This window comes from Paroedura picta, chromosome 11 (genome assembly GCF_049243985.1).
Source record: "Paroedura picta isolate Pp20150507F chromosome 11, Ppicta_v3.0, whole genome shotgun sequence".
In the NCBI taxonomy this organism is placed as follows: Eukaryota; Metazoa; Chordata; class Lepidosauria; order Squamata; family Gekkonidae; genus Paroedura; species Paroedura picta.
Genome location: NC_135379.1, coordinates 15,994,970 through 16,022,174, shown reverse-complemented (window position 1 = coordinate 16,022,174; position 27,205 = coordinate 15,994,970). Strand labels below are relative to the sequence as shown.

General features: G+C 46.0%; 1 long non-coding RNA gene and 1 other non-coding gene across 3 annotated transcripts; one reads left to right on the top strand and one right to left on the bottom strand.

Annotated features, from left to right (window-relative positions):
* The first annotated feature begins 6,520 nt into the window (after positions 1-6,520).
* LOC143820689 (uncharacterized) lies at positions 6,521-26,175 on the top strand. Of its 2 annotated transcripts, XR_013225464.1 has the most exons (5): positions 6,521-6,978; positions 17,991-18,215; positions 18,484-18,792; positions 22,667-22,760; positions 24,139-26,175. It is a non-coding gene; the product is annotated as an uncharacterized LOC143820689 (long non-coding RNA). The 2 variants fall into 2 exon arrangements; XR_013225463.1 differs by lacking the exon at positions 17,991-18,215.
* Positions 9,459-9,532, bottom strand: TRNAN-GUU (transfer RNA asparagine (anticodon GUU)). The gene has a single exon. It is a non-coding gene; the product is annotated as a tRNA-Asn (tRNA).
* Positions 26,176-27,205: the final 1,030 nt, after the last annotated feature.

Below are 27,205 nucleotides of genomic sequence, written 5' to 3'. Positions count from 1 at the left end.
ACAATTATACTTTTAATATTTTTAAAATTTATATAGCTAGATCAGAAGTTAGTTTCGCAGGTCTGTAATATTCTGGATACTCCCCTCTTTAGATCAGTTGAAAAATATATAGAATCACATTGACTACCTTTCAGTCCTCAGGTAAGGAGACGGACTTCAATTATTTCATATTTTTGCTTGAAAGGCCACTCATTTCACATTTGGATTCCCCAAAAACTCTGAAGGCCATTTGGCTCTAAGGACCAGCTATTTTATTACCAGAATTCATAATCTAAATTCAAAGATTGAGTCAAGTGAGGTGGGTGAATAATAATCAGAAGGAAGGGGGGAAGGAAAGAATGAATGCAAGCCCATATATTTTCACATCCTTAAATTTGGACATTAACACTAAAGAGTTAAACCAAAGTCTTAAAGAAGATGCAAGCCTGGAGCTAGTATATTAAGGAAGCTTTACATCACCGCATAGGTGATCTAGGAGGACGAAGAAGAGAGTATGAGAAGATTAGTTTAAGACAGGAGACCTTTCCCTACTAAAGGATATATATAGAGAAAACATTTACTTATGTGAAAGAGCAGGGGATCCTCTCCAGAACTTGTATGAGAACAACCACTGAATTATTCTCAAAATTGTACACAAAATTATTAATTGACTAAACGCGCCTTGATTTCCATTGCTAGAGTGGGGTGGTGTTCAATCATTAGGTGATTTATTGAGTGGGTAGAGAAGCTGAGTTTAGTAGCTCAGACAGAAATCTACCTCTGATGCCACCAGCTTGTTAAAATGGCTGCTGTTTTCCTTAGAACCCCTGGTTATTGATTTTTCATTTATAGGCCAAAACTCCTTACAAACTGTTTTTGGAACTCTCAACAAGGAGTACAGTAACTGTGTGTGTGTATATATATACAGGCAAAGTTCTGTTTCTAACAGAGTCGTAGTCTGTGTCAGTGTGAGTAACTCAGGCGGCAAGCTGTACCACCACCAAGGAAGTCTTCATGGATTTCCTTGAAAACAACCTTCAGTTAATTTCTTTAAAAGCCTGAATCGTCTTTGGAGTTCCCAGTTCCTACTCAGAATGGCTCATACCTTAGAAAATAGGTGAAGGGACAGAAAACTAGTCACCTATACATCTTTACATATGAGAGAGAGAGAGAGAGAGAGAGAGAGAGAGAGAGAGAGATGTATTTCAGCTTTCAATGCAACTTGAATACAGATTTGGTGGACGTCACATAAAAGTTGTATGAGTTGCCCTCTGTGATAGCTTTCACTTGAGCAAAAAGTTATGACTATATATCCAGATCCCTTACAAGTTCTTCCGTTACAATATCCCAAAAGCAGGCCAACAGGGCACCAGTACTTTTCTAAAGGCTTCTGCTTAATGTCCAGCTGGTCCATCGCTTCCGCAGATGCCTTTGCGTTTGGAAACTGTCCTATTAGTTGCCTTATTAATACAATTTTATTGCAGTAGACCTTATCTTCTTCCCAAATTACCTTCCTAATTATCCTATTTTCTGCAAGATCACCAACAGTAATGTTGACGTAACTATTCCTTTTAGCAACAGAAATGAGAAAAACACAGGGCCAAATCTCTAGTGTATAACTGTGTTAAAGAATACAACCGGAGGATAAAATAATATTGTTTCAATCAGGCATACTAGAGAGGCAGTATAAATACATTTATGTTTTGCATCTGCAAGCCCAGTTATTTCGTTCTTCAGATTTAAGTCTTTGCAGTAGGACTCCAGATGCAATTTTGTGTATGGAAAACCTCAAAAAAGAAGGGGGGGGGAAGCAAAAGGAAACAAATTGCTAGGCTTCCTAGGTATTCTTTGAGCCTAGAGTTTGGCTCAAATCAGAATCCACAAATGGGTGTGATATGCACTATACCAGACAAGAGAACCACATCTGCACATTTATGGTGATCACTGATTTATTATTTCCATTCAGGATTCTTTTTGAGGGGGGGGGGGCTGGCTGGAGATGTCAGTTATCACAAGAATATTTGCAACCGTAACAGCAAGGTGGCCACCCTATTTTAAACTGGTTTGTTTGTTTATTATATTTCTATATTGCTCTCCTTTGCAGCTCAGGGCAGTTTACATAGAACATAGGGATAAGTAAGTTTAATTTGTAATGTCAAGTAAACACAATAGTAACAGTGGTTTCAATAACTCATGATAACAATTCCTGTAACATTTCCATATAACCATTCCAATACTAATGGTGACAATGTTAACCTGCTAACTATGATTCCATAGGCTGATCAGTTTGGGAATCAGTGCATGGGAAGGGGTTTTCTGGGGGCCCAGTAGATGCTGTTGGTTCAGCCAGCTTGGTGTAGAGGTTAGGAGTGCAGGTTTCTAATCTGGCGAACCAGGTTCGATTCCCCGCTCCCCCATATGCAGCCAGCTGGGTGACCTTGGGCTTGCCATGGCACTGATAAAGCTGCTCTGACTAAGCAGTGATATCAGGGCTCTCTCCGCCTCACAGGGTGTCTGTTGTGGGGAGAGGAAAGGGAAGGCGACTGTAAGCCACTGAGACTCCTTTGGGTAGAGAAAAAGCAGCATATAAGAACCAACTCTTCTTCTTTTGTCGACCTCAATCAAATGCTTGGCGGAAGAGCTCCTTTGTGCAGGCCCTGCAGAACGGATAAATAGTTATCAGGATTTATTTTCTTCCATTTACTCAGTCGGATTAAAGCCACTTGCCTTTATTAGTTATGTTTGATGTTCTTGTAAATGTTTTTAATTATGGCTGATTATAGAAAATGTTTACTTGCTGGCCTTGTTTTTCATGGGAGACCAGTCTATCTGCAGTTGTCAGGTATGACAGTGGAAATGAACCCTCTGGAGAAATGGCCTGAGTAAATAAAATAAGTGCATACATAAAACATTCATCAGCTGCATACCTTTGACTAGATTTGATTTTAATTGCCTTATTGATGTGCTGTTGTTTTGGTTTGGATGTCTTTAACAGCTTTGAAACCTGATCAAGTATGTTTAAATTTGTTAACTGGCCTCTGCGGCCCTTGTGAGGAGAGAAAAACAGGATATACGTTTTGTAAAATAACAAATACAGAAATAAAATATGCACAAGGAATGGCTGCTTCAATGGCCTGTCTGTGAACACCAGCATCTGGCTGGCCTCTACCAAACAGTGAGGACTGGACTAGACAGAAGGGCTGATCAAAAACATTTCTTGCATTCTTTTTTTTCTTTTTTTACAATTTTTAATTTTATTTGACCTGAAGTAAGATCTCAAAGTAAAAGGCCTCTGGTCTCAAGTCAACACCCATCATAACTAACAAAAAAGTCATATTAGTAAGAATATACAAACTAATCAAGAAATACAGAAAATTAGAAATAACTTTGTAATAAACAAGTGAATGAGGTAGGAGATCCACCTCCTATGTTTTCCCTTACACTATATTTCATTTCTTGCCATCTGACGGCATTGCCAAGGAGCAAAAAATGGTAATCCTAAAAACACTTTATCATGAGTAAGCCCCCAATGAATATACCTGACTAGAATTCTGAGTAGACCTGCTTAAGATGCCACTGTAAATATCTCAAGAGAGCAAGTTTCCTAGAAGCTGCCTTAACACCTGTATTAGGTTTTGTACACATGCCCCACCATCTGAAGTATGGTGGGTTCACCATGGAATCCCCTCCCCCACAAAAGCTGGCCCTGCTCACTCCCTGCTGGTTTTACAATGTCATCTTCAGTTCCTCTCTGTTTTCTTTCCCAGAGAATATTTTCTCCTCTACGAAACAATGCTGTTTAATTTCTGTGTAAAACTGTGAGGTACTTTATATTTTCTAGCTGTTTTCTGTGTCCGTTCCTGGTTTTTGGATTGCTTTGATATTATTGCACTGTGCATGTTTTAATCTTATTGTAAATTGCTGTTTGGGGCTGTAATGAATGAAAGGGCGGGGTAATGAGAGCTCAAGAAAATGTGAATAAATCCTGTTCAATAGAATTTCATATATTTGGCAAGGCCAAGCTGCTCAGGCCTATATAAAAGGAATCGAAAGAAACGGCACACATAGGAGAGAGGCACAAATTTATTTTCTTTCATTAAAAATCCTAATCTTTACAAAGGGGGGAGGGTTATATTATGCTTCAAAGCTTGTCTGTGCGAATGACACCAGAAAACCAGAAATAAGATCTCAAAGTAAAAGGCCTCTGGTCTCAACACCCATCATAACTAAAAAAAAAAAGTTTACCACACTCTAGATAAGAACAAAGTCTGAATCCATTGGGACTTTTAAGAGCAACCAATTTTCATTCAAGATGTAAACTTCATGGGTATGTACTCCTCAAGGCAATTACTCCATTTATTTCACTAAAACTAATTCTTAAATTACAGACTGTAGTTATTAGAGCTTCCTCCCCTCCTTATAGGAGGCTAATATTCCTATTATTCTGATCCACATATCTGTAAGGCTAGCTTGGGTCAAATATTTTCTACAGTTTGCCTGTACGCCAACCAAGTTCAATTTGTCCCAAATAATTTTTATGTAAAAATATGATTTCTTCTGCTGTTTATAACTCTTTTTGCAAATAACATTAGCAGAAGAAGCCTTTCATCCCTGAGTTTATTTTCTAAATTCCTTTGATTCAGTAATAATTGCATCCCAGAAAACCTGGCAATATTTTAAAAGGCAGAAGTTTTTGAGGCAGAAGTTTTAAGGCCTTCCCTACAGAAACCTCCAGCATCCCTCCTGCTAAAACAAGTCCTCTTCAGTCAAGTCCTCCATGTGCAAAGCACTGTTTGTGGTTTAAGCCTGTCTTGTAGAGCTAAGACCAAGGAATAAATAGTTCCTTAATGTATTTTTGCCCATGTTTATAGCCTGTATATTTTGTATCCACCCCCCCCCCCCAGCATCTTGTGGGATATTTACTCCTTCAAGACTGGGAGGATGTGTCATATTAGATCTCAGCAGAATAGGCAAACTTTCAGGTTGCACAGAACTTTTCACCTAGCAAGATGAAATAGAAAAGTATAATGAAATGGAAAGAACAAAATGGAAAGATAAAAATGCAATTTTACCATGGCAGCCCCAGTAGCTGAATGAATTACCTGTTTTCTAACCTACCTGGTAAATCCTTGCCTAAACACACAGTTCTGTCTCCTGCAGTTTCCTGCGCATTCCCCCACTCCTCTAAGTCGTTCTGTCAAGTTTGTTCAGAGAGGGAATGGATCTGAGGGAAGTAAAACAGTAACTAGCAAAAAGAGGGGGGAAAGAATTTGCACTGTCTTAACAACAGGGCTCCTGGACTTCTTGTCCCAGCTCTTCCTAAGTAGCCCTGCATGGTTTCTTTCTATTTAAACAAGCATTCCCCAACCCACCCCAGCCATATTTCATTTGCCTGTCCTTATATTCTAGTCCTCACAGCTTTCTAAACTCCCTAATTTATACTTTTACTTTTAAAACTTTTTTTCTTGTTTAATTGTCCTCAGACAAATAGTCATTCTTCAACCATGAAACCAGAAACGAACCAATTTCTTTTCTTACTTTCAGCCACTTTCTAATGTCTCTGGGACAGGAGGGGGGATGGGAGGAGACTTTTTCAAGCCACCCCTGGTCTACTTTGGCCTGACAGGTTGGCCCTGCCTCTCCTGTCGAACAAAGTGGGTGGATCAACCATGTAAGATGCTGCACTTAAGATGTTGCGGATGAAACAAAAAGCCCCTTTCAATATATCTCCACCAGTAAACAGCACTTGTTTGTGCTAATTCCACACCAGAATCTCACATGCATGATTCTAATGTCGAGGCAAACAGGTTGTTTTGCTGATAGGACTGGCAGGGGTGGCTCCCCAGATGTCCACGGACTACAGTTACCATGAGGCTCTGCCAGGACATCTGAATAGCCACAATTTGGTCCCCCCTGATCGAGACCCAAAGCTGGGGGGAGGGGGTTCCTTGGAGCAGTTTGTTTGCTTTAGGCAGTAGGATTCATCTACAGGATGGAGATGTTTCCTAGAGTTCATGCTGTTCAAGAGAATCGCCTGGCAAGGCTCAGGAGACCCAGGCTGGCCATGTGAACGGCAATCTGGAGGCGTCCTACCCACCCATGGCGGCAAGGCTGCCCAGGATCTTGCAGCCCTTCACCCTGGCCGTTATCGGCCCGGAACCAAAGGCCCTCGGCGTCCCTCGGCGCAGGCGGCGACTCCCCGGGAGGATGGCGCGCCGTCGGTTGGGGAGGCCACCCGGCTCCTCTGGCGCTTCGACCGCCGTTTCCCTTGGGGGGGGGGTGGAGGGCAGGAGCCCATTCTTGCTCCCCAGGCTGACCCCCGGGGGGGGCAAAGCGAGGGCGGGTGGGGCAGCCCGGATTAAAACGCCCCCTCCCCCCCACGCTGCGGAAGAGGCGACCCCAGCCCACCCTGGCCCGTCCGAAGGGGTGCCGGGCAGTCCGCCTCGACGAAGCTGGTTGGCCCCGCGAAGAGGAGCCTCTCCCTGGGCTGGAGGCTGGCGCAAGGGACCCCGCTCCCCTCCAGATCCCCGTCTCGCCGGTCTTTCTGGCTGCAGCCCCCGTCGAGGGGAGCGAGCGCGGCTCCCTCGGCGGCCAGGGCAAGCGGGGCAGGAGAGCCCTCGGCGGGGGGGGGGGGCTGCGCATCCCCCCCCCCCCGGTCTTTCTTCGCTCTTGGCAAGGGGGCCTGGAGGGCAGGCAGGGAGGGAGAGGCCCGGAGCGGCACCGCCACCCTCCCGGGGCTGCACCTGCGCGGGGGCAAGAGAAAGATCCCGCCTTCCCCCGCTTTGCCCCCAGGGGACTCCTGCCCCCTCCCCGAGGGAAACGGGGCTCCAAGACCAGAGGAACCGCGTCCCGGAGCAGGCAGGCAGGCCGGCCAGGCAGGCGTTGTCTACACTGCGGCTGCTTGGATGCTCTGAGCCCAAGTGACAGGCGTGGGAGGAAAAGAGGGGGACCCTGGAACGCCACGCCGGTCTGTCAGCGAACTGGCTGAAACAGAGCCAGGTAAGCCCCCCCCCCTCACCCACCCACCCACCCACACAAATGAAGTCCCTTTGAGATCCATGGGAATGTGAAGAACTTCACTTGTGCTGGAGCCTCTGTGGGGCGTCGGAAACATTTTTCCCGCATCAGGCAAGGGGGCCGGTGGGGAAGAGCATGAAATCTCCCGGGTAAAGTAAGAGGTGGAGGAGGAAGAAGAAGGAGGAGGTTTCAAGTTTTCCGTTTCCTTTCTTTCTTTCTTTCTTTCTTTCTTTCTTTCTTTCTTTCTTTCTTTCTTTCTTTCTTTCTTTCTTTCTTTCTCTTTCTTTCTCTTTCTTTCTTTCTTTCTTTCTTTCTTTCTTTCTTTCTTTCTTTCTTTCTTTCTTTCTCTTTCTTTCTCTTTATATTTCCCCACTGCTCCCTTCTCTCTGGTGCAGGAATTACAGGAGTCGGGATTGGGATCTGGTGGTGAACAACGCAGCTCTTCGGCGTCCGCCCAGAATGAGGCAGATCAGTCAATCTGAGGGCCCGATCCAACCCGATCCGAGCTCTCGATTTCACCGGGAAAGTAGCAGATTCCCCGGGCATTGCTGGGCAGGGCGTCTCCGGTCTAAGCCCCCCTGGAACTGTCTTAGGGACGCCTCCTGCGCAGATCACTAAGTCCGTTCATTTTAGGGTTCTTGGGACAGAGTCGCTCTGGCCAGCATTGCCCGGGGAATCTTTTCCAGTGGACGCCAAAGGGCTTTCAAAGCCCCACACGCGGCCAGATCGCGTCCTCCGCTTCTGACAGCTCTAGATTCTGGTTTGCACGAGGTTCCTTTGACACGCTGGCGTTTCAGTCTGCCCGCAAAAGACCTCGGCGCTAAACACACGCGCCACCAAACTAAAAATCAGGTGTCTTACTAGGATAGGTTTTTTTTTGAGCGAAGCCGCTTTTGCCACTTTCCCAGGCAAATTCTGCGAGGGAGAAGCGCCAGTTCCTTTCTTGTCTTTTCCAGACTAGTTGGATGGACTTGTGAAAAGAAAAATCCAGAAAGGAAGGAAGTGGGACACGTTCGTTGAGGCAAGATTTCCACAAGACTTTTGAAATCCCTTCCCAGCAGGTTTTAGCAGGATTTTGACATCAAATATATAGGAAGCTTTGGTAACAAGCTAAAGAGTTAGAGAAGGATTTATGAATGGAGAGAGGCGCTTTTTACTGTGAACCCTGATCGGTTGCCCAAGCTCTGTGCGAAGTAAGAGCGGAGATTTACCCCAGCGGGACAGGGGTTCGAACCTTCGTTCTGGAGCCAAGGGGGGCTCTTTCCCCCCTCCCCTTAAGGGAGAGGGTGGGTTGAGGGTAGCTGGCCATGCCCTCAGCATTTGGGTCACGATCTGGGAAAAGCAGCAGCAGCAGGGAGGGACCCTCCCTGCGAGGATCGGCAGCAGCTTCGGGCTCCGGAAGCAGAGGAGGAGAGAAGAAAACCAACCAGCACAGGCCGGGCAAAGGGACGGCCGCTTTCTTAGGATTCAGAGCGAAGCCGAGATCTGAAGCCAACCTGGATGTAGTCCGTCGACAACCGGAATTGGTGCGCGTGTGTGGAAACGAAGCTCAAGCTGACTTTGGCTCCGCCGGCCTCCGGAGCCTGTTACATAAGAGCTGCCCTTCCCGGCGCCTCCTCCGGCGCCCCCCTCCCTTGGCCCGGATCCCTCCAGCCCCTCCCCATCCCCGCAGGGACCGCGGCCCAGGCCGGCCACAAGGAGGCGGGCGAGGGGGAGGGGAGGCTCCCTTGTGGCCCCGCAAAAGGGCTCCGTCCTCAGCCGACGCCCGAGCGCCTGGCATAGCGGTGGCATGTGCCAAGGGAGGCGGCTGCCGCGGGGCCTCCCGCCCTGCCCTTTCCTAGTCATGCACTTGGGCGAGGGGGGAGGGGGAGTGAAACTCCGACCAACAAACCCCCCCCCCCTCTGAAGGCAAGGAAAGCGGCCCGGCGGCTGGCCAGTCCCTCCTGCCGACAGCGGTGCTGCAAGGCTTGCAGACAGAAAAATGGCTGGGCAGAAAGAGCCGGGGGAGGAGCGGGGGGGGGGGGGGCAAGGCATCTGGGAGCACGCGGGGCCAGGAAGCGAAGCCCCCTCCCTCGGCGCTCGGCTTGGATCAAAACGAAGGCGGCGGCTTGCAGCGCCCAGGGCGGCTCGGGAAGGGAGCCCAGCAAGGGACTCGTGCATTGCTCCGCCTTGGCTGGGTGGGAGGGGAGGGGGAGGGGGAGGGGAGGGGGGGGGACGGGCGGCTGCAAGAAGCCCGTGGAAGCGCCCCTGCCGCAGCCACGGCGCCTGCTGTTCTCGCGCGGGTCCCCTGCTACGTCAGCCGCTCAGCGGAGCGGGGAGCGGGGAGCGGGGAGCGGGGAGCGGGGACCCATCCCCCCTCCCTCCTCCCCCTTCCAGCAGCAGCAGGAGGAGCCGCGGCCCCGCCCAGCTAAGAGGAAGGAGAACGATAGCGGGGAATGCGGAATAAAAGAAAAGGAACGCCTCGTCCCTGGGTGGGCTCGAACCACCAACCTTTCGGTTAACAGCCGAACGCGCTAACCGATTGCGCCACAGAGACACCTGCGGGAAAGCAGTCTGGAAAGTCGAGTGATCAGCAGTGTCAGCCAAAGCTGACTTTACATCCTTCGAGATTGATTTCAGTGGACTGTATTACTGTTAGTGTGCGCCCAGAGGCGCAGGGCGCAGGGCTGGTTATTAAAATGGTTCTATAAAAGCGCAGGGCACATCTGTTGTGTGCACGGTGTTTTTGTTTGTAAATGGGATGTATAGCAAGTTTCAGAACAAAACATCCCCGGGAAACTTCAGAACGGCATTCGGAAGGAGTCAGTGGCATTTCATCTGGTGAGCATTTTCCCCGAGCACGACTGCTCTGGGGTGCACCGAGTTCTGCTGGAGGGCTGGGTTGGGCTGTCCTTTCCTTTCAGCAGCATAGCTGGACTTTGGTCATTACTCACATTCTTAAAGGGAGATACGATTTTGTTCAACACATGCAAAAACCGGCAATGCTCCTTTGCTGGGCGCATGTGTCCAGGTTTGATTCCTCACTCCTCCACATGCAGCCAACTGGGTGTCCTTGGGCCAATCACAGTTCTCTCAGAGCTTTCCCAGCCCACCTACCTCACAGGGCATCCATTTTGGGTAGAGGAAGCAAAGACAATTGTAAGCTGCTTGGAGACTCCTTCCAGTAGTAAAAAACAAGGTATAATTAACCAGCTCTTCTAACTGCTGATGCTAATACTTTGGCCATTACAAAGAGCATCAAAAAGCAGGTGGAAGCAGCACTTCTTGTGACATCTAAAAAAGAAGACCCCGGAATTTCTCCTAAAAGTGCTCCATACTCATTCAAAGTCTACAGGCCCCCACTCCCTTGCCCCTTTAAAAATATCAGAGAGTGAGAGACTGTAAGTCCATAGAAAGATTACCAAAACAGAAGTCATATAAAATGACCTTTGTTAGAAGGGCTAACCATGACATCACAGAAAATTAATTCTGAATACAGCTGAACTCCTGATGAAAAGTTCAGCCTGATGAAGACTTCAATGGAACTTAAAGGTTTCCTGTTTTGTCATCTTTGGGTGGTTCTTATCCAAAGGTATTATACAGTTGCTGTTTTTGAAGCTTAGGGTTTGTAAAAAATCCAGTTGATGGTTGGCAGTTTCCACGATTGCATCCTCAGTCTTTTTTACAGAGGATTGCAGCCAACCAATTGCATGACAGGCAGTTCATACATCCTACAGAAATAAGATCACATTGCAAAATCCTGATGTGGACGTTTTTATGGGTGGGCAATCTTGTGTGCAAGGGTAATCTGTCAGGGCGATGGCTCAGAGGCGGAACCTCTGACTGACATGCAGAAGGTCTCCAGATCAATCTCTGGCATCTCTAGTTAAAAGGCCAGGCCATAGGTAGCCTCAAGCCCAGGAGAGTTAACCTGAGAAGCCATTACTGACCATGATGACCCAATGGTCGTATTCAGTATAAGGCAGCTACATACATTGAATAAGTTTTATTTACATTATTTATACAATGGGACCCAAAGTGGCTTATATCATTCTCCTATGTGGTGCTCCATTTTATCCTCCCAGTCACCCTGTGAGGTAGGCCATGTTGGGTATATATGACTGGCCCTAGGTCACCCAGAAAGGTTCACTGGCAGAGCAGTTCACTGCTCTTTCAGACCGGTAGAAGAAGAAGAAGAAGAAGAAGAAGAAGAAGAAGAAGAAGAGTTGGTGCTCTACCCAAAGGAGTCTCAAAACAGCTTACTGTGAGTGGGTGAGGCTGAGAGAGCCCTGATTTTCCTGCTTGGTCAGAACAGTTTTATCAGTGCTGTGGCGAGCCCAAGATCAACCAGCTGGCTGCATGTGGGGAAGTGCAGAATCGAACCCGATATGCCAGATTAGAAGTCCACACTCCTAACCACTACACCAAACTGGCTCTCAGGCAGTTTGTCAGAATCTGTTTGTGCCACTTGCAACACTCTGTCACAGTCTGGCCTCCAGATATTGTAAGACAAGCATACTCAGCCAAGCTACAGCAAGGGTCCAGCTTTTTAAAGAGGGAGGCTCACCAGAGCTTGTTGTGCGTGTGCCAAAATCTTACATCAGATTACACAATAGACATAGTGTAAAAGGCATGCAGATGCAAAGTCAGACATTTCTGCAGCTATTCATTTTTAAAGCCTTAAAAATAAGCTGGAACAACACAGAGACCCTTTAAAAGGCTCAAAATATGGTTTCCTCGTCCAGATCTGGGGGAAATGGGTGTAGAAGGGCACATTCTACCACCTGTAGCTTCTCCCCCTCTTCGGAGCACTAATGATAGGAGCCTTCATTCTCTGCAAAACCCTGTGGACTAACTCTAGCATGGTTTGAAGCTAGGCCAAGCTATTTGCTTTAAAACAAAACAAAACAGTCTAGCCCGGAAAGAGCAATTCAGAAACCAGAGCGGGAGGAGAGAGTAAGAAAGTGCATGGAAGGACGTCCTCAGGTTTGTTGGAAACGGAGCCTGTAGACCCTTTCTGTGTCCTTTCTCTTCCAGCTTTTCTTTCAGTGGAAAGGAGCCAACATTTCCCCCCCTACAGCGGCGGGGTTGAAGGAAGAACAGCAGGCAAGAAGGGGGGGGGGGGAGAGAGAGAGAGAGAGAGATCCTGGCTGTGACCAGCTCCCTCGGGTTGGGCACATGGAGGAGAAGGCCTGTCTGAAGGGTCCCTCCCGGGGCTGATGTCCTCGGCCACTGTCCCCTGCGCCGAGCTTTTCATCCACCCCCTTCTCCTCCCCCCCCTCTCTCCGGCTTCCCCCTTGGGGGTCCCGCTCACGGTGGGCCTGGAAGGGGGCTTGCTATTCGGAAGAGGGCAGGGCAGGAGTAGAGCCAGCTCGGAACTCGTCTTGGCGTCCGGGGGCTGCTAGACGGCGCGGACAGGCGGCTTCGAGAGTTCAGCGGAGGGTCGGCCAGCGCCTGCCTTTGGACCCTGCATTACCGTGGCCTGCCAGGGAAAGGCGCAGCAGAGGGAGAGAGAGGCTGTTGCGGGGGGGAGGTGGGATTGGGGGGGGGGGGTCCTCCTTCTTTTAGGGTCGGCGTCTCTCCTGCTCCTGTTGATCCCTTTCTTGCTTCCTGTTTCCCTGACTTCCGAAGAAGTTCCAGGGGAGACTTCCGCGGCGCTTGCATCCTTTCAGTGAAAGGTGCGTCGTCGAAGACGGGGAGGCGGACCGAGGCGGGGGTGTCAGCAAGCAGTGTGGCTTGCTTTAATGGGTTTGGGTTGGGGGGAGGGTCTGAAGAGACAACCTGTCTTCGGAGGCCTGGGTGACCGTCGCTCTGGTCCCCGGTGCACGTGGGGCTGGGGGTCTGCAAGTTGTACAGACGGAGTACCTGGGAGATGTGCGCGCCTTCCTTAGCAGCGCCACAGCAGCCTCCTTCACTGCTCTGGTGAGGTATCTTTGCAAGAGAGAGGCGTACGTGGGAGGTGTTATTTTCTTAAATTGTCATTTGCATTTGTATTAACTTACTGTTGTTCACATCTGTTTCCATTGGGGACAATTCCAACTTTTCCTCCTCTCTTTTTGGTGTTCCCTCCTCATGCAGGATTTCTGGGCTACTGGAGTGTCCATGCAGAATTGGATCTTGCTCACCTGCAGCTAAATTCGTTCCTTAGTCTGTAAATGGGAGAGTAATTAGGAACAAATCTTGTATTACATCCAAACAATTCCAAACTGAATTTGAGGACTAAGCACCAGATAACAGACCAGAAGCTACATGTAGCACCGGGATTTAAAATTACCACTGGAGTGTATGGGATTTGGTGTTGTGCTTCCTTCTGCTGTGAAGTTCATTGATATTTTTTTCTCTGGCTAATTTACCTTACACAGAATTGTGGTGTCAAAAAAAGGACTTGAGACAAAAAAAAAATCTGAAAAGTGTTATAAAATCTGAGGATAATGCTGCAGAATTTCGTAAATAATTATTCTTTGTAGCAAACCGCAAGAGCAAAATAATCTGCTGCTTTCTAGTACTATGTTCTATAGTTTTAAAATAGTTCAAAAATTCATTTTCATTCTGATCCATTTCTCTTTCTGTCTGCTATTTTTGGTCTTCTGTGTCCCTTGTGAGCTGAGAAGCCCAAGGATTGCTGACAGGAACCACTTAGTGCTCTCCCTCTCTAGCCGGATGATGCAGAACAATTCAACATTTTTGCATGTGGAGAAAATTACTGCCCAGATCGCAAAACTCTATTGCGTTCAGCAAAAGGCATTTTTTTGCAAAAAGAAACAGCATATTTTCTTCTTGTTGACCTGTGTCCTAAGCCATGTTGTTCCGTTATACAAGGTAGAGATGGCTTGGCTTTATGATTGGAGGCAACTCTGGCTTGAACAGGGAAAGCTCTAGGCCAGGGGTAGTCAACCTGTAGTCCTGCAGATGTTCATGGACTGCAATTCCCATGAGCCCCTGCCAGCAAATGCTGGCAGGGGCTCATGGGAATTGTAGTCCATGAACATCTGGAGGACCACAGGTCGACTACCCCTGCTCTAGGCTATTTTGGCAAACTGCTGTTTTAGCAGGAATGTTACAATCTGGACAGGGTCCGTGGCTCAGTGGTCCAGCATCTGCTTGGCATGCAAGAAGTCCCAGGTTCAGTCCCTGACATCTCCAGTTGAGAAGCTCACATAGTAGGTTATGTGACAGACCTTTGCCTGAGACTGTGAAGAGCCAGGTGTCAGTTTGAGTGATAGATTGAACTGTGATGGATTGAACATCGGACTCATGTGCTGGAAAACAAATACGTAGGATAATCAGGGGATCAAAGAAAGCAGATGAGACTACCAGTCGGAGAAGGCCTTGAATAGTATTTATTTATTCACCTGCACTCTTCCTCAGAGGAGCTCAGCCATTTGTGTGTTTTTCCCAGCTAGGCAGCAACCAGGGTCAAACCTTGCAGTGGTTTAAGAGTTTGTGGGGCCCTTAGCACCAGAGATAGTTTAAGGATTCACGGGGCCCTAGCAGAATACAATTGCAATGGGAGCAGCCGGACTGGGGGCAGAGGAGCCCCCCCCCCAGTGGAAAGGGGTATCTGAGTGTCCTTAAAGAGGGAAATGGGGGTAGGAGAGAGGCTACAGGCCTTCTATGGGGGAAGGTCCTGTGTGGGGGCCCCAGAAGCAGGTGTTACATATGGATAAACTGGCCCTGATCGAACCTGCTTTGCTTTAGCAGAAGCCGTTGTGCCATGAGTCTTTAGCGAGTGATTGAGAAGAATAAGAAGAGTCGGGTTTTATACCCTGTTTTTCACTGTCCAAATCAGTCTCAAAGTGGCTTACAATCACCACCCTTTCCACAAGATGCAATCTGTGAGGAAGGTGAAACTGAGAGAGCTTTCACAGGACTGCTCTGTGAGAACAGCACTAGCAGGGCTGTGACAAGCCCAAGGTCACCCAGTTGGCTGCATGTGGTGGGAAAGGAGAATCAAACCCGGCTTGCCAGATTAGATGCTGCTGCTCTTAACCACTACACCATGCTGGCTCTCAACACAACACTTATGTAATAGTACTCCATTGACAGAATGTTAGCCCTTACCTAGCATGTTAGCTCTGCAAGCAAGGTCAGTGTTACACATGAAACTGCCTTGTAGCGAGTCAGGCCACTGCTCTATCAAAACCTGTTGTTGTTGTTGTTGTTGTTGTTGTCAGCCATTCAGTCATGCCCCACTCTTGGCGACCCCATGGGACAGCTGTCCCCACAATCCTGCACTGCCATGCAATGTTCTAGCTGGTGTCTACCCTGACTGCGTCCAACCACCACATCCTTTGTCAGCCGGGTTTCCTTTTTCCACTGACCAATCCTAGCATAATCGTGTTCTCCACTGAGTTGGATCGCATGATATGGCCAAAATAAGTGAGCTGGAGTTTCGTGATTTTGCCTACCACTGATATATCGGGCTTTACGCCCTGTAGTATTTCCTTGTTTGTGACTTTTGCTGTCGATGGGACCCACAGAAGCCTTCTCCAGCACCAGCGTTCAAATGAATCGATTCTTCTCTTGACTGATTGTCTCAGGCAGAGTCAATTTCACGTGTTGCCTGAAGATGCCAGGGATTAAATCAGACGACTTCAGCATGCAAAGCACATGGTCTGCCACTGAGCCATGTTTCTCCCCCCCCCCCCCCCCCAAGATGCTGAAAGGAGGTGAGTAAATGGTGTCTGGGGCTAATTTGCACTAGTGGCTTCCCAATTCACAGCTTATGCACTTTGGCTATAGTCCTTGGCAACGCGCTTCCTTGAGAGCAGGCCATACAGAAATCCGTTTAGGCTTCCTTGAACCAGCTGGCAGATGTATTATCAGAGATACATGTTATGTTAGGTCAACGTTCAGTACCACAGGCCTGCCTGAGCACTGAGAACGCAGGTGAAGTTAGAAGGATAATGATCTTTACAGGGGAAAACCCAATTTGTCTGCTGGAGGATCTACAGAGCACTAGATTCTCAAGACCTGCCTATACCTGCCCTTTCTTGCCATTTCCACAGGGCCCTCAGGAATGTGGTGTGACAATGCCCTTGCATGAACCAAAAATTTGGCACCCAACTGCACCCAGTGAGTGATGAAGATCAGAGATATCTGGGCCTTCTTCATCCAGATGTCTGTTGTTACATTTGCTAAATATCTGACTCCATCCAGTTAACCTGTTTTCTGAGGAAGAGTGCTTGCACTCGAAAGCTCACGCCTTGAATAAATCTTTGTTGGCCTTAAGGGTGCCACTGGACTCTGATTTTACTGTTTTCCTGCAGTCACTGTAAACAACGCAGGATGACAGGGGGAAGCTGCTTGTTCGGACATAATGAGAGAGTGGATTCCTCAAATCAAGTTATTCGGATTTCAACCCCAAATTAAATGCATCCACAAAAGATTATTGGGAGGGGGTTGCTACCACAGGGCTGACAGCTTCCAGATGGGGCCTGGAGATCTCCTGCAATTACAGCTGATCTCCAAATTGCAGAGTTTCCCCAGAGGAAGCAGCAACCCCAGAGGGTGGATTCTATGGGCCTGTCCCCTGCCCAAACTCCATCCACCCTGGCCACAAGTTGGATCTTCAGGAATTTCCACAGGAGGAGCTAGCAACCCTAGCTGCTGTGGAAGAGCACATAATTCAGGAGCCAAATGCTCTAGGCCAGGGGTAGTCGACCTGTGGTCCTCCAGATGTTCATGGACTACAGTTTCCATGAACATCTGGAGGGCCACAGGTTGACAACCCCTGCTCTAGGCTCAAGCCTCAGCATCCTCAGTCAACAGGCTCTGAGCATATAGCCCCCTCCCACCAAAAACACAAAACAAAAACTAAACAGTGTCCTAATGTGCCCCAATGAGCCAACTTTCACCACTGCCAAAGACTCCCGAGAGCTATGACTGCTAGTCAGAACAGACAACAGTGTGGCTGGTGAACCCATAGCTGGAGGCAGTAGAAGGTTTTATTGCATTTTGTTACGTTTTAATAGCCTTTAAGTATGTGTATGGGGGGGGGGAGGAAGAATTTAGGGTTTTGTGAGGGTTTGATGTTTTAATTATACATTGTAAGCTGCCTTGAACCATGGAGAAAGGCGAGATATAAATATAAGAATGGGTAAAAGACCCCCTTCAAGGATCGCTGCCTTGTTGTGGCAAGGGGGCTTGCGTAGTTCAGTGAAGCTATGAGCTATGCCGTGCAGGGCCACCCAAGACAGACAGGTCATAGCTGAGAGCTCTGACAAAAGGTGATCCACTGGAGAAGGCAATGGCAAACCACTCCAGTATCTTTGCCATGAAAACTCTATGGACAGTTCCAATAGGCATAACGATATGACGCTGGAAGATGAGCCCCTCAGGTCGGAAGGTGTCCAATAAGCAGTAGGTGCAAACTTAAATGGACTCCGGGGAATGGTAGAGGACAGGAAGGCCTGGAGGATCATTGTCCATGGGGTCGCGATGGGTCGGACACGACTTCGCACATAACAACAACAAGGTTCAGATGCTCACTAAAATTGGTGGGTTTTAACTTCCAAGAAAATGTCTCCGGGCCCAAAATGTCAGATAAGGATGCTTTGTAGAGTGTGAATGAATATTTATTTCAGTTGTTTAGACCAAAACGACACGTAAACAGGGTGAGTTTTTGTTGATGTGCATAGCATTCTGAATGCAGGATACTTTGCATTTTTTTTAAAAGTGTGATAAGGGTTGTATTTCTGTGTGTGTCTAGTGCTGTTTCTGCAGCGACTAAAAACTTTGCAGCAGGACCCATAAAGCGCTGCAGAATTTCCTTACTTTCACACTAAAATCTCCTGATTCAGATGGAGCCCCTGTTTGCCATGCCTTTTGTGAATCCCAAGGAAATGCAAGTTCTCCCCCCTCCCATGGGAGGGAATCCACAGTAACCAAAAGTGGAATTCAAAAGTTGCATTGGCTTCCTCCACACTTTCCTACCTCAAAGTGACGTTTGAGATCTGACAAATGATGCCCATCTTCCTCCACTCTCCGGTATATGTTTCTTTTTAATTGAACAGGATTACATTCCGCCATAGTTCTGAAGCCGCACAAGCAGGACACACAAACCTCCTCCCCCTCCAAGAAGCTTGAACATTCCTTGTCAATTTCATGAAGAGAAAATGAGCCATGGTCAATTTCAGGCTTGGAGGCTACAAACATTAATTTCATCCAGCAGCCTCCCACAGCTTTCCCAAAGTACAAAAAAATAAAAGCTTTGCTTTTCAACATAGGAGCAACCTAAGGTAAAGACTTAAAAAAATAATATGCACTATATGGGGGGGGGAAGCTTCCATACCTTCCCTCTGCTGGTTTCCTGCTGGTTGCTCTCCTGTAGCTCACGCTAAATAGGTTGGGGAATCCACTTTATGCGATTCCCCAACCAGTGCTTTAAAATGGAGAATGTTGCCAGCCGGTTACTGCCCAGACGCTGGATGTTGGCAATGTCATATGGAGGGGCTGGAATGTAACAACCACATAAAGTAAGCATTTCACTATATTTATCATGTGCAGAAAAACCCCTGGAGCCTTCCTGGAGCCTACGAAGCCTTCTTCCAACTCAAGAGGCTTTTCTGCTGGTGGAAGATCTCTCAGAATGCTTAATAAATGGACAAAAGTTGAGTAAAAAGGACTCTGGTTTAGCTGTACCAATCCTGATTTCAGTTTGATGGATCATCTCAGCAATGAACAAATTCCATACTATGTTTGACCACTGAAGAATGGAAGGATGATGTGAGGCATTCTACTCTATTTACCAACACTTGTTGAGCTGTTACGGAAATGTCAGCGGCATCAAAACAGGAGGTGATATAGATAAATCAGGTTCAACATTTTTACCAAATGTTTTGTACAGTTTCACACTTCCACTACAGAGATGAAAAGGACATTTTGCTAACATCCCAAATAAACCTTTCCTGTAGCCTTGATATAAAGATAAACTTTAAGGGGACCAGAAATATAGCATTCAGATAGAATTTTATAATTATACTAGCTGTAAAGCCCGTTGCACACAGGGATGCAGTAGGTGCTAGATGGCACCCCTCCCAGGCCCGGAGCCTTCGGCAGCCATGACACCCCACCTGTTCCTCTCCATTGCAAGTTGGGCTCCCTCTCTCTTGGGGGAATGGGGGCTCCACAGGGCTCTCCGCCTCTCTGCCACCCACCCTAGCAGCAAGCCCTATCATAGGCAGCAGGCCAGCCCTGCACATCACCCTCGTGTGTGCCGTTGCCACAGGGTCGCTACCTCCAGCGCCGGCAGCTCACCAGTGCAGTGCACCATGCGGGCAAGGCACAGAGGAGGTGGCAGCCTGGTCCCAGCTGTAGCCTGTGTCAGTGGCAGGTCATGGGGGCACCAGCTCCAGTGCCACTACCTCGGCACCACAACCACGCAGAGGCCCGGGTAGGCAGGTGCAGTTCCATCAATCTCCATGGCCAGCGTGTGTGTGGTTGTGAGAGCAGGTGAGCTGCGTGAGGCTGCCTGGTGGGGGCCGTCCCAACCCAGGGTCACCCACTTTCTCTGAGCACCAGGATTGGCCCGCATTCCAGGGCCGGACAGGCCTGGACAGACCTGGAGAGGCTCCACCTTGGAGGCTGTTTCTCTTTTATTTATATAGCCAATGGTTAAAGATATAATTTTTCATATTGGCATATCTGAAGTCCATGAAACAGTTAATAGCACAACTTAGTCTATAAATGATTTCAGTGTTAATCCGTAAAACATTACCCTCGCATTTCTAAATTTTTCATTTTGTCATTTTCCCTGCTGGAAATTATGGCAATGGGCACTTTTGTTTATTTCCCTTTTCATTATAGATTGTTAAAGAAAGCTAGACTTTCTTTACAAATGCTACTGGAAACTTCCGTTTACAGGAACTTCGAACACCTTAATTAAAAAAAAAAAACCTATACAATTTGACCACATATGGCGTATTTTTAAAATGTTATGAGTCTCTCTTCTTACCAGCCCACCCTTAACAAGCCTTTAAAATGCTCTTAACAGCATTGCAAAATTTTAAACAATTGCTTTCTTTATATATTTAGTATTTCCAGATTTTGTGTGTGCCTTCTTTAGTTAATATTAAAATCGCATTTTGAAAGTTGCAACTGCGGAAAATCACCATGTTTCTATAACATCTCAAACTATTTTGTTTACTTTTTGAGGCATCCATTCAAATACAATTATTAAAACAACAGCCAAATCCCAGGGAGGGGTGGGTGGGATGACGGCCTCCACTGAATTTTATAGAATCCTGGCCAGGAAAGCATTTGTTCGAAGGGAAGTCCTGCTAATTCCAGTAGAAGCCTTTCCCTGCTCAGAAAGCAAACCGAAGCAGGCCTGCTTAGAATTAATTCCAGTTGTATTCAGTGAAGCTTACACTGTTCTCCGACTTGCTGCTTGCTTAGGATTCGTGGTCATACAACTCAAACACTGAAGTTATTTGCGAGTGCGTGCAGGTAGAAGAACCAATCTTCATTTCATTTTTTTAAAAAGATTTTATCAACTCTATTACGTTCTGTCAGATATAAATATATATTAAGAGACCATTTCCTAAAGTCACCTTATAGGAGAACACACATTTATGATCCTCAGAATACAAAGGAACAATTCAGCACAATATACAGTGATAAATCAGGAAAAAAATTGGTTTGAAGGCTTCCACCCGTAGCAGAAAAAAATTATTTTTATTTCATGCATGCATTAGTCATCCAGAAGGGCATTATATTGTTTTTAAAATGTACAAATTGACATTTTCTCCTGTTTGCCATGTCTGTAGTTTGACTTGGAGTGCTATGAATGTTATTCAGCCTTTTACCCCAAATGAGGAAGATTGTGTTACATGGAGTTAGTCACATAAATATATCTGATCTTGCAAAGTGAAATATCTACCTACCAACCAGCTGTATTAAAAAGCAGTCTGGAAAGTCGAGTGATTAACTTGAGTTTTATTCAGTTAAGTCCATTGTGGATATTGGGTGGCTTGTCTCTAAAGAGACAGGATCAAAGCAAGACATTACAAAACCAAGACGCATTTTGGCCTAATGTAATTAATCATGTATTCTAGATCAGGGGTAGTCAACCTGTGGTCCTCCAGATGTTCATGGACTACAATTCCCATGAGCCCCTGCCAGCAAATGCTGGCAGAGGCTCATGGGAATTGTAGTCCATGAACACCTGGAGGACCACAGGTTGACTACCCCTGTTCTAGATTGTTGATTGACTCTCTTTAAAGTATTTTAAATTTTCAGCCTACACGAGTCTCCCTCCCTCTTACCAACTTAGCCTTTTCTGTTTCTCCCCTACCATCCTCTTCCCTCCTCTCTCCTTCAACCCCCTTTCTCTACTTATATCACCTCGCTTTAGCATTGTTCTTTACTTTTTCTGCTCATTCCCTGTAGCTTTACCTCTTCTTTCCTCATAACATTTTACTATTTAAAGTATCTTTCTCCTCCCCTTCCCCCATAAAGACACTAAGACCTATTATGCACGGCCGCTGAAACGGTGGCATGGAGAACGCGGAGGAGGAAGAAGCAAAGCAAACCGCTTACGCACGGACGGAACGCAACGGCGGCAAAACCCAGAGTATCCGATTATGCACGGAGCCGCTTCTGGTTGCGCCCTGGTCCCGGGAAGCTCCACTTTCTTCCGCATCTCGCTAACACGGCTTTTTCGGTGGCATACGATGACTCTGCGCCCGGTTGCCACCTGCAGCGTGCATAATTGGTGATTTTAGCCACTGCCATTCCATCCCAAATGCGGACCTTCCACTCTGTGCATAATGGGCCTAACTGAGAGCTGAAGCATTTTGCCATATTGCTTGCTATCTGAGCAGCCACCAATCTGTCACAATATCTATTTATTTATTTAAAATATTTCTGTGATGCTTTTCAACCTAATTTGGATCCCAAGGTGGTGAACATTCAATACATTAAAGCACCATTTAAAATGGGGGTATATGAAATTATTTGAACAATTCTCAATAACAACAAAAAAACCAGAGGTTACACCAAGCCATAAAAAAAAGTTTTTGATCCCTGGTGGAAGACAATGTTAGGGAGTACACAGATGGAGATGCAAAATGGATATTAGGGCAGAAAGAAAAGAATGCAAGATGCCTGGAGGACACTGGTGGAGAATAGGGATAGATACAGCCTCTGTACTCTCTCAAGCTCTGAAGTCAGAAGCCATCCCTGCAGAGGAGTGGGGCCGTTTTGGTATGTTTTTAACAAACGCAAACAAACATATAACCATCTGGCAGATTTTACATCAATTTGTTCCACACAGGTTGTCATTTTATAAACAAACTATAGCTGGAAGTATAATCAGCGGTCAGTATCTTGCCTTGACCAGTTTTCAGACTTGGCATATCTCCTTTTCCTGTCTATTAGTCTATGTACAAATGCAACTGCTCATATTTACAGCACAGGAAAACAAAGTTTTACTTTGGGCCTTCCAGGTTCTACTGCATTTAGATTAGCTAAAATAGTAGTAGGGACGGTATTCCCAAAGGTCTATAGGCAGACTTCCTTGTTAATCTATATAGTGTGTACCCCAAAAAATAATGTGTGTGTTTAAATAATAGAGCTAATAATAGAGCTACCTTGAATCAAATTATTATTTTGATATTACTTGGATTTCATTGTACTTTCAAGATTATTAGATATTTACTCCAATTTAATGGTGTTTGTTTCTGTACAGAGATCGCCTTACATTCCCCTCTAGGATCAGTAATAAGAATCAAGCCACAGGAATTCCACAAAAGCAAGCAATTGTAAAGCTTTCTACCACTGAGGTATTTCACAATATGGCACTGTGTGCTCAGTTTTCCATTTATAAGGCTTGCCTCAGGTAAAATCTTGAGCAATTGTTCTTAAAATAATTACCTCCCCACTCAAAAAAAAAGTATAAACTGAAAGGCTCATTAAAGCTCTGAATTTCACAGACTTTTTTATTTTACCAATAAAAAAGCACAAATGACCCAAACGTACTGTCGTTCAAGGCTACTGGGTTTCTTTTAAACTCCAGAAGAGCCACTCATAGCCAATGAAGCTGATAACAAAGAATGTTTGTGACTTCTGAAATAGCAGAAGCTATTCCTCACATGGCCACAGTCCCCCCAGATTTTATTTGAATTCTGCACTCATACAATGAATTCTGCACTCATACCACACAATTGGTCCCTCCTTCATATTTAGAAATGTTATTTTCTTCTCAGATTCCAATTTTCTGAATGCAACTTATTTCTTTGCAGGCCCATTCCGCACACACTAGATAATGAACTTTCAATGTGCTTTGGAAGCTGGATTTTCCTTTGCGGAACAGGAAAATCTACTTCTAAAGTGCATTGAAAGTGCATTATCCTATGTGTGCGGAATAGGCAGGTCTAACGAGCTCGTGAGGTATTTTAAAGTTCTTATGGTATTCCAAGGGGAATTTCTTTACTTCTTCCTGCTTTTGAACAGATTCCCAGCCCCTCCCCAATACATGTTCATCACAGACTTGGGCTGCCAACTCTGAATTCGGAAATACCAGGAGATTCAGTGGGAGGAGCCTGGATGAAGGTGGGGTTTGGGGAAGGGAGGGGGTCTCAGCAGTATATGGCGGCATAGAGTCGACTATGCAAAGGAGCTATTTATCCAGGGAACTGATATCTGTAATCTGGAAATCAAATTGTAATTAGAGTTGCCAGTCCCCAGGTCGTGACTGGAGATATGGGATTAGAATTTATTTGAAGTTTTAGGGGGGGAGCTCACCAGGGTATAATGCCATAAAGTCCACCCTCCAAGGCAGCCATTTTCTCCAGGAAAACTGGAGATCAATTGTAACATTGGGGTACCTCCTGAAGGTGAACAACTCCACAGATAAGCAAGATATTTGCTTGGTGTAGTGGTTAGGAGTTTGATTCCATGCTCCCCAACATGCAACCAGCTAGGTGACCTTGGGCTCACCACAGGACCGATAAAGCTGATAAAGCTGTTCTGACCGAGCAGTAATATCAGGGCTCTTTCAGCCTCACCCACCTCACAGGGTGTCTGTTGTGGGAAGAGGAAAGGGAAGGTGAATGTAAGCCGCTTTGAGACTCCATTGGGTAGAGAAAAGTGACATATAAGAACCAACTCTTCTTCTTCTTCTTCTTCTTCTTCTTCTTCTTCTTCTTCTTCTTCTTCTAGAATAACCAGTCTGAAAGAGCAGTGAACTGCGCACAGCTAAAGAAAAGAAGTGGAAGGAATCAAGACAACAATCTTGAAGGAAGACAAGACGTGCTGCCACTCTATCAAGCTCAGCTATTAATCTCATGGCATAAAACGTGTTATACTATAGATGACATATTGTGCACTTTGCCTTTCTCTTGACCAAAAAAGCACAAAATGGATGCCATCATACTGAAAACACAAAGACAAGCAGTTGATCTAATGTCACTCTTAAAAAGCCAAGAATTTTAGGAAATTCTAATAGTCGTCATATGAGCAGTGCTAAAGGTTAATTTTAGTAGATGAACTAAGTAAGGTATAAATGCAAGACAAACTGAAGAAGACTTATCGAGTAGTATCTTCCCAGGTTCTTTTTCTTGAAAAATCCTATTCTTTGTGGGCTAAAATTAAGTATCTGGGCTAGCAAAATCCCAAAACAAATCCTGCAAAGAAGGAATATGTTTCCTCCCATTACCAAGCAATCAAAACACACCTATTTCTCCCCTCTTTTAAGGGATTATTCTTTCTTTCCCTACCCCATTTGCAGTGTATGAAATGGAAGAGGGTCTTTTGCCTTCAGTGACATCCTTACAGCCAAATCTCCATTGGCTACATACCACATTCTTATCATTTATATCAGTGGTCCCCAACCTTTTTATCACTGGGGGCAAGTCAACACTTGACAATTTTATTGAGGCCTGGGGGGGGTAGTCTTTTGCTGAGGGACATCGCCACCACCTGAGCCCCTGCCCCACTTGGTTTCCTGCCGGCGCCCCTGACTTCCCGCTGCCCGCTGGGGGGATTTGCCAGCAGCAGCTGCGCAATGCCAAGGGGGAGCCTCAGCCATGGCAGCCGCTGGAGAGCACCAAAGGTGAGCCGGTGGCAGAGTGCCAGGGCAGCCCCCGAGACAGCAGCTGGGGAGGAGGACGAGGAGGAGCCACAGCCTGGTACTGACTGATCTACAGACCGGGACCGGTCTCCGGACCGGCGGTTAGGGACCACTGATTTATACGATTCCTGACTAGTTGGGAACATGCTGCCATTTACAAGCACATGTTCTAATTCTAAAAGAGCATAATATGGCAGACCAGCCCAGCAGACTGCAATCTAAAAGCCTTTTAAAAAACCCTAATATTAGTACATGTACCAGAAGAGTATCATAGATCACGATAGCAAATTAAAATGTCAGCAAGGGAAGAAAAAAAAAAGCTTCTGAAATAATTTACATTCAAAACACTTTGCTTAGATTATTGTCTTGCGGTTCTTATAATAGCCACATAAAGTAGGCAAATACTGTTCTCCCCATATTGTAAGCTGAGAGATGTGAGTTTGTGTGCGTGTGTGTGTGTGTGGCTTGCTATGGGTCACAGGCAGTGCAATTCTATCCAGAGTTATTCCACTGAACTTAGACTGAAAATCCACAGTATTGTGTCACCAGTGAGTTCATGGGCTACAAGATCTGAACCAGAAAAGTCCTGGATCACATCTTGTGAAGAAATGCCCTATAGATTCACATCAGAGTTACAGTAATGGGGCCTGCATTCTTTACATGTTCAAAGTGCCTGCCCAATGGTTAATAGCTAGCTATGGCAAAACTACAGGGGAAGAAGAAGAAGCCAGCTTCACAGGCACCAGGCAATTCAGTGGCATCGCTCTGCAGAAGGCGGTGACAGTGAACATCTCAGAGCTGCACCTAAGAGAGACTGTATCTCTTCTTTCAAGAGATACAATCAAGTTGGGGGTCAGACAAGGGGCTATAAAATCTCTGGACATGGGAAAGATTTTTCCCCCCAATCTAATCTTTTTAGTTTCTCTCTTAAATGCTGTTCAGTTAATGTGAAGGATTAAGCCATCGATACCACCTTGAGCATGTGGCTGAGCAAAAGAGAGAGTTCCCAATTTAGGAAACTTGAGCTGAGACGTGATTCATGAACACTGCATCTTCAAGAAGAATACCTTTAGTTTAATCATCTCACACGGGTATGTACAGCTGCGGGGAGAGAGGACTTGTAATCATATTGCTTTTCATTTTGATCTTTCCTCAGTTTACTGTGTAAATACCCTGTGTGTGCACTTTGATTAATTTATTAAACTTCTTTATAATTTGTTTGCCTGTCACCTGCCTAATTCTGTCATGGTTATCTATGGTGGCTGCAGATGCAAATTCCTTCAGGCATGGAGCAAACCAGTGTGCATGATAGTCCTCAGAGTACCCAGTGAATGCCAAGTGGGAAATGAGGCCAAGGGATGCCAAGTGGGAGATGAATCTAGAGATGGAATTTAAACAGTGCTATGACAGAGTCCTGACATGCTAGTCCTTCACTTACAAGTAAAATTTTCACAGATCTCTTAATGAAGGGGAGAAAAGGGAGGATGTGTCCTTGGACTGGTCCAACTTATATCACAGAGTTATTTTGAGGATACAGTAGGGGATGGGAGGTATACGCACTGCCCTGGCACCCTTGAAGCAATGGAATGAGAAAGATGGCTTGGGTCATATAGGGACAACCAGTTGTTAATATTATTCTTGCTAACAGAAAACCATGTGATTTGTTTGGATGTGATATTTGAATTTTATCTGGGTGGTATAGATGAAAACAGGGGGATCCTTGTTTAGGATCTCAAGAAGACTCAAGATGTTTTATCCTTATTTCCAAAAAATATACTTGAGGAAACACTGGTGAAATTTTTGGAATAGGAAAAATGTGTATTCGCAATTTCAACCAAAGATTTTCTTCAGGCATTTTAATCACTGGCTTCGAGTATGGGTTGTTTGCTTATTTATTTTGGAGAAACATCTAGCAACCTAAAGCCCCGCCCACGAAGATTAGAAAACAAAGCACACTATTAAAATCTGTTCAATAACACAATTATCATCATATATAATAATAGGCAATTTAACAATTATCTTTGCACCTGTCTGTGTGGAAGATGTTGTTATGCCAGATCACCACAGGGGAAAAGAAAAAGGCCAAAAAGAAAAAAAAAATCAGGGGAATAGCAGAAAGGAAGCCGACAGACACTGTAATCTTTGCATTTATTCCCC